Source organism: Jatropha curcas, chromosome 4, assembly GCF_041381405.1.
Source record: "Jatropha curcas cultivar XTBG-Jc1 chromosome 4, XTBG_Jcur_1.0, whole genome shotgun sequence".
NCBI lineage: Eukaryota > Viridiplantae > Streptophyta > Magnoliopsida > Malpighiales > Euphorbiaceae > Jatropha > Jatropha curcas.
Window position 1 is genome coordinate 22,145,940 of NC_143154.1, and position 12,245 is coordinate 22,158,184.

A 12,245-nucleotide genomic window follows, 5' to 3' on the forward strand; every position below is an offset into this window, starting at 1 on the left:
CTAACTTGTCCAACGATGATGTTTTTGCATGGATGATGTCCTGAATGGACATGTTTGATACTCGCCTTAATGGAATGGAATCTATGATTGTTGACCGTTTCTAGTCGATAGAGATTATGCATGAGAGCCTCGACTCTCGTATAGACACCATGCAAGGCCAATATAAGGGAACAGCTAGTCAACTCCAAACCGTGATTCAACTGTTGCAGCCACATCCGCCTCCACCACCTGAATATTGATGAATTTTGATTCCTTTTCGATTGCTTTCTATTTTAATTTCTGTTTTTATGAGTATCAAGTACTTTGGATATTATATATTCTTGTTTTTAGTGTTTTCTTGATTTTATAGCTTTGATAAACTCCAACACCCTGCTCTATTGTATTTTTCAATACAATGATGGTAATGATCACTACACTTTCTTACTCTTCTGTTACATTATTGATAATATGATAAGTTTGGGGAATTGATTTACTGCTCATTGGGGACAATGTGCTAGATTAAGTTGGGGGAAGGGAAATTTTTTGTTAAAATTTTTTAATTCTATTTTGTTTCATTAGTTTAATAAGGTTGGAATAATTGTGAGCAAATTTAAAAATTTTCAAAATTCATTAACTTGCAATAAATTTAATTATTCTTCGAAGTTAATTATTTTTTCAGCTTAAATTTTAATTTTTGATTTAACATGATTCTTTGGTTTAACTATTTGTTTCTAAGATTATAAACACTAATTTTTGTGAACTCTATGATATATAGATGTGTTTTGATCAAAAATTTATTTAACCTTGGCATTCTTAGAACAAATTAGAATTCTCTTCAAGACAAAAATTGTAAATGCTTACATTTAGAAAGAGATGATTTTGGCATTCCTTGTTAAACTTTATATTTAATCTAGGGCACCTAAGTTAAAATATGACATTTGCAACCAATTTGAAGCCTATATCCAAAATTTATTGTTCACCCTTATTAAACCTAGCCATTAAACCAACTTAATTTTCTACCTTAAGTGCAATAATGTGTAATTGAAGGATTTGATTTTTATTAAAACATAGCAACAAAATGAGAAAAATTTCATTAATACTAGCATGTGAAGAAAGCAGAAAAACTCAAAAAGAAGCACCCTATAAAAGAAGCAATCAATCAAGAATTCAAGTTTGGGGAACTTTAGCAAGGAAGAAATTATCAAAAATGTTATGAAGAGACCTTGCCAAAAATATCTCTAAATTTGAGTTAGTAAAGGACTTTAAGTTAATATCCCTTTTCAAATAAAAATTTATTTTAAATACAAATGAAAATCCTGATATTTAGCATTCTTTGTACTTTTCTCTACCATGTTATCCTTTTCTTTGTGTGTCTAAAATTATATCCCTAAAATCCCATTACAACCTAAATAAAGACCTTTTGATCTTTTAAATTGTATGCGTTTTAATTGTGGAGAAATGATGACTAATTTTGCCTATGAGAATGTTAAACTTATATTTCAACATCTTATTTAAAGGTTAAATGAATTTTGTGAAAATTCATATTCTAGTTGTCATAAGTTGAATAATTATTGGTGTTGAAAATCTTATTAACTTATATTTAAGTTAAAGAATGTGTTTTATTGAAAATTGAGTTTTTGCTAGAATATAATTAGCATAGGAAAACACTTGATTTATTTTCATGTTAATGATTATTGATACTTTTGAAATTATGAATAATTATTCCCTACCATATTAAGCTAGTTTGTTAATTTGTATAGCTTAGATATTTTTCTTTAGTTTTGTTGCTTGAGGACAAGCAATGGTTTAAGTTTGAGGAATTTTGATAGTGTTATTTTTATGTATTTTTATATATAGTTTTACTAGGATTTTTAGTATTTGTTATTACTTTATTTTAGTTTTATTTATGTTTTCGTGTAAAAGCTTTCTTGAATCACAATTCACTTGGTCTTAAGGAAATTTGTAGGGTTTTGGCATAGAAAAGAGCAAAATAAAGTAAAACACTCAGGCTCTGGCACTCCCGGTCCGTGCACATCAACACGCCCGTGCTGGAATCAAGAAAAATCAAGTTGAGACTCAGACTCTAGCACGCCCAAGCCGTGCTATATGGCACGCCCGTGCCAAAAGAGGACATTAACCCAAAGGTGTGCTTACTGAAGAACAGCCCGTGCTGCTTTTCATCCTGGAGACTCAGAGCCTAGCACGCCCTAGCCGTGCTATCTGGCACGCCCGTGCCACAAGTCCTTATCCAAGCGTGCCTCTGAGCACGGCCCGTGCTGAACCCTCCATAGAATCAAGTTCTGGCACGCCCAGATAGTGCCTACCAGCACGCCCGTGCTAAATACCAAGTGCTGTTTTGAGTCAAAAACGCCAACCAATCCCTATCAGTTTTCATGAGCTCACCTTGGATATTTTCTTGACATGTAAATCAAGTTCTAAACTATGCACATGGAAGAGTCATGATTGAGAGAAATTTAAGGCCTAAGGTGGACTTTATTCCCTAAACAAAGTGGACTTTATTCCCTAAACAAGGTGGGATTTATTCCCTAAACAAGGTGGATTTCTCTCCCAAAAAGTCTATATAAAGATAGGAAGGGTTCATTATAAGACATCTCATATATCACCTCTCATTCTATTATTCTTGTATATTTAATTAGTTTTCTCTCTTAAAGATTTCAAGTGCTCAAGAGTTGTGCCAAGATTCAAAGAAGCCATTCAGAGTTAATTGTTGACTAGTTCTTATCTCTAAACTCTTAATCTTGTTTATTTATTTCATTATTCTGATTGATTATGGAATTTTTATCAAGTATTATTGAATTTTATTTAAGTAATATGTCTAACTAAACTCTCATACTAGGGATTTGATGTAGCTTAATTTTTTTTCCAATTTATAATATTAGATTTGTTTTTCTTTGTTCAAAGTATAATTTATTATTGAACTATCGGAAGAAGGGTTTTTGATATGAAGAAGTTAATAAATTACATGAGAATAATAACTTGCTGCGGAATCTATATGGTTTGATTCATAGGGGGTTTTCATGAATTAACAACCTTAGTTTATGAATTCATAAACAAACTATAAAACTTAATGATTTAATTCATGTTTGATTGCGCTATTAGAAGATAGGTAATTAGACCGGATTAAAATAGCTAACAATGCATTGGGAGAGCTTGTTAGTGATTTTAGAGTTGTTTCCCCTTTTTGAACAAATTAAAATTGATTAATGAACTAATAAAATAAATTGGATAGAATTAAGTGAAGTCAAAATCCCTAGTAGTCTTTAATCCTTGATTTCTTTTAATAAAAAATTGCTTGCTTGATCTCTTCTTATTTTTATTTGTTGAATTTAAAATTCTTAAAACAATTTTCCTAAATTACCGTTTAAATAATAGTAGATTAATATAATTTGGTACTTAGTATACAATCCTCGTCGGAATGATATTCTATTCATCATATATTACTTGTAGCGATTTCGTACACTTGCGAAAAGCACTGTCATATATATATATATATATATCATTGCTTTTCTTTTGATCTAAGATCTAGCAGTTAATTAAAATCTATCATCAATAGGGATGTAATTTAGATGGTATGAAACGGAATAATAACCCTAGCTCATTCCAATTCTATTCTGAAATATTTTAGAATTTAAAATTTCATTCCATACTATTTTGTGAAAATTCAGTTTGGAATTCAGTTATTCCAAATTTCTCAACTGTAAATACAAATCTATTATGACATATTTTAAGATATAAATTTTTAAATTTAACAAAAAATAATCAGTATAATTATTTAAATTAGATATAAATATTAAAAAATACAATTAAATTACGATAAAACAATAAATTCAAGCTTATCGATGAGAAATGAGGTTATATCATCACCTGACAACTTTACATTTAATTAGTAATAAAGGAATAACAAATATTTAAAATAAAAAGTTAGTGCGATGAAGATATATATATGATAAAATTCAAAAACAAGAAATTAAAAAAAGAAATAAGATTAAAAGCAAAAAACAGGTCAATAGAGCAATCATATAAAAAATTTTAGAAAATTTTCAAAGTTGATCATCAAAAAAGAAATTTTCTTATCAAGAAATTTTCTTATCAAGGACAACAGAAAAAAAGAAATAATACTTTTTCCTAATCACTTGACAAGACTCAAAAAGATCGATGATAAATTTGTAAATCGTGACTTTGTAAAGCTCGCTTTATTTTTTTATTTTGACTCTTGGATATTCAAATTTTGTAAAGATTGTTCACTTCATAAATTTTGAATATATGTTGATTGTATTGTTTTAGTTCGTATCAAACTAGCTGCACATCTATTTTAAGTGACGGCATGTTCAACAAAGCAAGGACATCTTTCAAGTCTAGAAGTATTTAGAATCTAAAGCAAATTTCGACAACTGGAAGCGTTTAATTCCAGCATCTAGAAACCAATCAAACATAATCAGAAAAAAAAATTTTGTTTCAAGCCAACAATAATAATATATATGCATATAAAGTTATTGTTAACCCTAAGTGAACTGATGACTAATACCAACATAGAAAAAGAATGCGTGAGAAAATAGGTAGAAAGATCACAATGGTTAAAATTACCAGCAATAGAAAGACGTCTGATGATCGAAAGCAGCAGAGGAGATTGAGCATTTGAGAAAGAGAGAGGGATAGAAAATAATATTTGGTTATATGTTTAAATCAAAAGTGTTCTTTATCTAGAATACTGAATAAATAATATAGATAAATATATTTAAATTTAAATTTTAAAAATTTTAATCATTATCAAAAGTTTTACATAATTGTAGCCAATCAAGTACAGAAAAATTAAAAAAAAAACATTAAAAATTTCTTAAAAAAAAGAAAAATAAGATACTGAACAGAGAAATAGTCTTAAATTTTCTCTTTGTCTCAGCTTTTATATATATATATATATTATGCAAACATAATCCTTTGAGTGAAAGGCCCCACATTAATGCATGGTTGAAATTTAGATCACGACTTGCGCCAATTGACTAGCCACAGCATGATTTAGATACAAATGTAACCAAAACTCCTAACATATTAAACTAAATTAAACTGAATCAAATCAATTCAGTTTAAACTATTCTTAATGGACTCCATTATATTTTTTGGATTTAATAAGAACAAAACGAAATTGATAAAATTCTAATTTTCTCTATCAAAACTAGAAATTAAAATTTTCAACTTCAACCAAATCGAAGTGGATTGGTTTGATTATGCAGTTGAGATTTGCCCAATTGTGCTCTCATCTATCAATGAGTCAATGAAATAATTAAAGGCATCAACGTCAAGGAAATTTATAACCAAACAGGAAATTTCCACCAAGACTCAGAAATTTTAACGCGAAAAGAAGTTTCTATGCTAGTCTGGCATATACCAATATCCATTGCCCACTTTGCTGTTAATTTAGCCATAATTATTCTCAATAAAAAATTTATTAAGAGTCATTAGTTTAAATTATTTAATAATATATTCTCAGTAAAATATTTAAATTAATTTAGGAGTTCAGGAAATAAATGTTAACATTGTCGGGTTTTATTATTGGGTTGCCTAAACCCAAATCTATCTATAAAAATATTAAGGGAAAATAATTAATTCGTCCTTGAGGTTTGATCAAACTAACTAAGTCATCCAGTAGTTTGACAATATTAATTAATGATCCCCGAGATTTATCTTCGCAAACCACTTGGTCCTTTCATCCATTTTCTCGAGATTTTTCCGTTAAAACTTTTGAAAAAGACTAAAATATCTTGACACTTAAGAAGGATAAATAATTAATTCGTTTTTGAGGTTTAACCAAATTAACTAAGTCATCCCTGCATTAATTAATGATTCCTGAGATTTACCTCTGTCAAACCATTTGGTCATTCCGTCCATTTTCTCCAGATTTTTCCATTAAAACCTTAAAAAAAAAGACTAAAATTCCCTGACATTTAAGAAGAAAAAGACTAAACTAACCTAGGTTAGAATTTCCATTTGTCGTGGAGGGAAAAGGAAAAGCCAGGGTATGCATTGATTATTTGATATTCCCCAAAAAAAAAATTGATCAAGATAATGTGTCACTTTCCTGTCTTGAGCTATCAACAAAAAGATAAAAAAAATATATATATATACATCGATTAATTTCAATAAAAATAATAGAGATTTAATTTCAGGTATCAATATTCAAGAGAACAAGTTATTTTATATATTCCATTACAAACTACAACTAATGAAATAAAGGTAGGACCATAGGAATAGTTTAGTTAGTTTTTTTCTTCTAAGTGTAATGATATTTTACTATTTTTTTTAAGGTCTTAACAGAAAAATCAGGAGAAAATAAACAGAATAACCAAATGGTTTGATAGAGGTAAACTTCAGGAATCATTAATTAATATTGCTAAACTGCAAGGATGACTCAGTTAGTTTGGTTAAACCTCAGGAACGAATTAATTATTTTTCATTCGTATGTGTTAGGGTATTTTAGTCTTTTTTAAAGATTTTAACAGAAAAATCTTGAGAAAATGGACGGAAAGACCAAGTGATTTGACGGAGGTAAACCTTGGGGACTACTAATTAATATTGTCAAACTGCAGGGATGATTTAGTTAATTTGGTCAAATCTCAGGGACAAATTAATTATTTTCCCAAATATATAAAAACAGAGTCCTAAAATCTGAGTTGCATCCTCTTATTATTTTAAAATGCTTATGTGGCAAAGAGAATTGGCTTAGATCATGTCGTTCTCTTCATAGTGTCAACGTCCATGAAAATATTCATTTGTGCCAAGGAAATAGCTCTTCAGCAACCTTTCAATTTTACAATCCATAACTAAGATAAATCATGAGCAGTTTTGGATTTGAACGGTCTAGAAATTGATGATGATAGATTGCAGTTCCAGCAATCAGAAAATTCTTCAATTTGAATATAAAGATTTGATTTTCTTCAAAATTTATCGAATATGAGCTTTGTGTTTTATCCAATCTCAAGAATTATTTTCCCTTTAATTTTCTTTCCTCTTTATCTCACATTGCAATTGTTTATTTGTTTTACCATATGGCAAGTTCATTTTGAAGCTCAAAATTATCCCTAATTTGTTAATTATAATTATGCTTTTCCTCCTGCTATTTTCCACTACCATTTGTTTCCTACTGAATTGGTCGTAATCACTTTAGAAGGTGATTAGATGGAACTTATTGGGAAGTATGCGAAGAATCATGTATTATAAACAAGTAAGAATACATCGAAAAAGCTGTGTTGGATGCAAAGCGACGGAAATCGGGTAATTTTTTGCCCCTTTAAATTTGTCTTTCAAGCTGAAGTTATTCATAATTGATTTATTATATTAGAAAATTATGACAGCTATGCATAACTACATAGAGTTCTGCATCAAACCTTAGAAAAACTTTCAAAATAGGATGATTACTGTCAATAGTACCAATATCTTAGGTTGGATATTAAAGAATTAGTTATCTAAATGGAGATGATTACTGTCATGCCATCATAGCTCATATGAAGCATTAGCAAAATCAGTTTTGTTTTATGGAAGCTGTTGAGATAATGCAAATTATGGTGTTACATCTTATGCTGAAAAATTTTCCTCACCGAACCATGTAGAATTAGGAATTCATCAGGTAGACGCAGATTTTTGCATTGCAGTGTTAGGAATATAATGGTTTTACTTTCATGTTTTCCATACTTCTAATAATGTAGGAAGGATAGTAAATACTCAGGATTAGACCTAGTCTTATGTTGTTACGTGTTTTGCAGTTATTAATATATGTAAGACTTATAGTTATCTATAAGTGTCATGCTCTACCCTTTCTATGCTTCAACACATTTGAGGTGAAGTTCCCACATAGGTTTCGGTTAGCCTTCCATAAAAAAATAATAATAAAAAAAAATTCTCCATTCAGAAAACATTAACTTTGAGATGATATTGATAGTGAAAGAGATGACTTCGCTTTTGATAAAGTGAAATAGAATTAATAAGCTATAGATGCAGCGAGTGTTGAACCCAATACGTCTAACCTAACATCTTCTTGTCACAATCACATGTCCATATTGAAGGCCCCCACCACACGCCAATCAATTGCAACCCTTTTAACAGAATATATTTTAGCTTATATAATGAATCATTGAAAAATGCATCCCCTCAAATTTGGAACTGTATATATATATATATATATATATATATATATGATTTTAATTATATATGTGCTCGTATGGTGCACTTTTCTGCAGGGATGGATCGGAAAATTCAATTAGCTGATGTAATAGATAAAAGTAATAACTTAGACAAGTAAAAAGTACAAATTTAGCACAGTAATTTTAATTATTGTAGTTGTAAAGGACTTTTTCAATTTCTTGCATCTTTCTCATTAATAAGTTAGCCTTTTTTATATAATTGAACAAAATTTATTTGGAGTTTCATGTTCTCAAATTTGATTTAAAATAAATTGAAATGAATTCATTTTAACTAATCCTTATACATATTATTTTTTATCGGTTTGATGTACATATACTCTCAATATAATTAATTAGTAGTATTGATAAAAACTTATTTTTATTTGTTTTTCAACCTTTTTTTTAACATATAACTTTTTACTATAAAAAAACATAAATCAGAAAAAAAAAGAATATACAACTTTTTCATACAGAAAAATATAAATCAAAAACCAAAAAACAGAAATTAAATATCAGACAACCATAAAAAATATTTCCAAATTAATTAGACAGTAAAAATATGCAAAACTCAAAGTAGAAATGATTGTCTGTGTACGATTTTCTACTCCAAACAGACACGGTAGCTTAGAATTTGGGTTTGGTAACATGGGATTTCTCGTCAGCCCAAGAATCTACCTTCATAAATGGTAAATAATTAAAAAAATATGAAAAAGAAAAGAGAAGAGCTTGAAACTGACAAGCCAACTAATTTGAGTAGCATTGTGTTTCATGGCTAATTTGGTTTCTCACCATAAGACAACATATGTAATGTAACAGTAAAAACATTTTGCCAGTTTTTTAAATAACACATCAAAATAGGCAAATGAATAAAAAACAATATAATCAAGTCATAGGACTTCTAAACTCTTACTTAGTGTCTTTGAGACAACCAAAGTGTTGAAGTTAGTTTTGTTATGAATTGTATAAGAAACAACTAAAGGTGAACCATGAAATACTTGCACTTTAAGAAGCCAATTGAGTTTTAAGATTTTTATACATGCATATCATGTAGATCTTTTGCATTTGATTAGTTATAATTACAATTGACAATAAATTATACTGAAGATTTTCTTTTCTGGTAGAAAAAAGGAAAATTTGTTAACGAAAGATGAAGATAAGAGAAATGGTACCTACTTGCGCTATCAAGTAACCGCAGAAACACAAATCAATATAGTAAAAAAAAATAACCGAACAGACAACGTGAATAGGGAACTGTTCCGAGGGAGACATACCTTGATCGATGACATAATAGCTGGAATTTGCTCAACATCGACCAGGAAGCCGGCCACAAATGATTGCAGACAGTGGAATGACCAAACTCCAATCGAAAAAAGAGACAAGGCCATATCGTTGAAACAACAATAAAGAGAGAGAAAATCATCTCTCTTTAGATTTCTCTCTCTTCATCTAATTGCATTTTATCTTGATTTGGTTCCAATCATTGTAGCTTGGTTCAAATTGAAAAGCTAAAATGGTTCCTTTTCCTATTCAAAAGTTTAAATCAAGTTTAAAAGATTTTCAATCCTTCTCTTAATCTAAATCAATTCCCATATTGGCCTGTCCAACAAGATGTTGTTCGGATGTGAGCTCAATCTACACTAAATAATAAATACAAAGCATTTATTTTAATTTTCCTATGTAAAATTTTTTTTAGGGAAAAATATCGAAGGCAATGATGGCGAGGTTTTGGTGGGGCCAAAAACAGGATGAAAGGCATATTCATTGGGCTTCTTGGCATTCTCTCTCAAAATTAAAAATAGCCAATGGTTTGGGTTTTCAATATCTTCACACTCATAATTTGGCTTTTCTGGCAAAATAGTGTTTGCGGCTATGTGTCAACGAATGGTCTCTATTTTCCAGATTTTTTCAGGCTAAGTACTATCCAAGATCATCTTCTATGAATGCTAAGAAGGGATTCCGACCTAGTTTCGCATGAAGTAGTCTTCTGCAAGCTCGTTGGATTATTGAGAAAGGTACTGGCTGGCTAATTGGAGACGGTGCTACAACAAGAATATGGGGCGACAACTGGATCCAGGACCTGAACGGTTTCAAGGTGCTTTCACCTCCACAGGTTCTAGAAGTAGGTGCGACAGTGAATAGCCTTCTTAATCCTCACATATTGACCTGGAATAATGAGCTAGTAACTCTATCTTCTAACCTTTTGAATTGACTACCATTTTAAGGCTTCCTTTGTCTTCACAAAGGGGTTCAGATCGACTAATATGGCATTATTTCAAAAATGGCGTGTACAGTGGCAAAACAGGTTACCATTTTGCTCTCAATAGCACTCACGGTTCTGATATCGGAACGTCATCCACATCTCTAGATACGATTCTTTTGAAGCGCATATGGAGCTCTCGGGTTCCACCTAAGGTACACCATTTTATCTATCGAGCTGAGAAAAATTTATTGCCATCCAGGATTTCTTTGAATAGGAGGGGTATGGCCTGTGATCCTATTTGTGTTGTATATGTTGTAAGTGAGGAGGACACAGCCCATGCATTGATTTTTTTGTCGAACTGCAGTTGATGTCCTGAAATTCTCTCCCCTAAGACTGACGATTCAGCAGTCAGTTTGTAGTGTTCATGACTGGTTATCTCAGCTCTTGAGAGATAATATGGAAACTAGCTATGATTGATCTTTTTGCTGCTTTGGTCGGTATAGCGTGCTAGAAATCTTTGGATTTTCCAGCACTCCAAGGTATCGGTTGCAACGATAATTAAGGTGGCTGTCAACATGTTATCGGCATTAAAGGTTACAGCTACAGCTCCATTGAAGTAAAATTGATGCAATTGTTGCTGATAGATTTTGGATGTATTTTGCTCATGAAGATAGTGTAGCTGATTGGAGATTATTTTGCTGAAGTCATTTAAATTTGTTGTGCTTTATTATCTTGTAATCTCCATCTCTTGTATTAGTTGAAGTCAAGTAACAGTAGTTGAAAAATCTGTAATGTACCTTGTTTTAAGCTTTAATTTGGAAGACAAACTTCCTTGATTTATGGAGGTTTGGTGAACAAACTTTAGAATAGCTCTTGCATAAATATTTCACTATGCTATAATGGAGATTAAATCTTTTCTCTCCACACTTACATAATTCTCTGCAGAATTTTCCTTCTCTTTCTTAATTCTCTATTCTTTTAAACAACAAATGGTATCAGAGGATCCTTGTTCTCAAGGGTTTGTGTTTGTATTTGAGTGAAAATTACAGAGAAAGCCACCAAATAGACCAGAGCTTGTGAAGTTTTTTGTTTATTTGCTTTCCCTCAAATGGCTTCCAGCAGCATGTCTCTTTCATCACCTCATTTTAACGGGGAAAACTACCATGTTTGGGCTGTGAAGATGAGAGCTTATTTCAAAGGGCTTGGATTATGGCAGTATATGGAGGAAAACTGAGTACCTCCGCCTCTTAGACAAAATCAAAACCTTCAGCAGATTAGACAACACGAAGAAGAGATTGCTAAAGCTCCAAAAGCCCTGTCCTATATCCATGCAGCTGTTGAAGATCCTGTCTTCACCAAGATTATGGCAAGTGAGATAGCACATGAAGCTTAAGAGAAGTTAAAAATTGAGTATCATGGATCTGATAAAACTAGATAGATGCAGGTAGCTAATTTAAGAAAAGAATTTGAAATGTTGAAGATGAAGGACAATGAAAAGGTGAAAGATTATGTTGGTAGAGTTATGAAATTTGTAAACCAAATTTGATTATTGGGAGAAGAGTTAGAAGAGAAGAGAATTGTGGAGAAAGTTATGGTAACTCTCCCTGAAAAATTTGAAGCTAAGATTTTGAAGAATACTTGGGACATGTCATAGATATCATTGACTGAGCTTTCAAATGCTCTATAAGCTGTAGAACAAAGAAAATCTTATAGAGAAGAAGAAACCATTGGAGAGAAGGCTTTTGTAACAACTCATAAAACAAAAATGCCAGACGGAGGTTCAAGAGGCCAGCAAATTGACAGAAAACCAAAACTTAAGAAGAATTTCAAAACAAAATGGAGGAAGGATAGATTTCACCTTGTCCACATTGCAA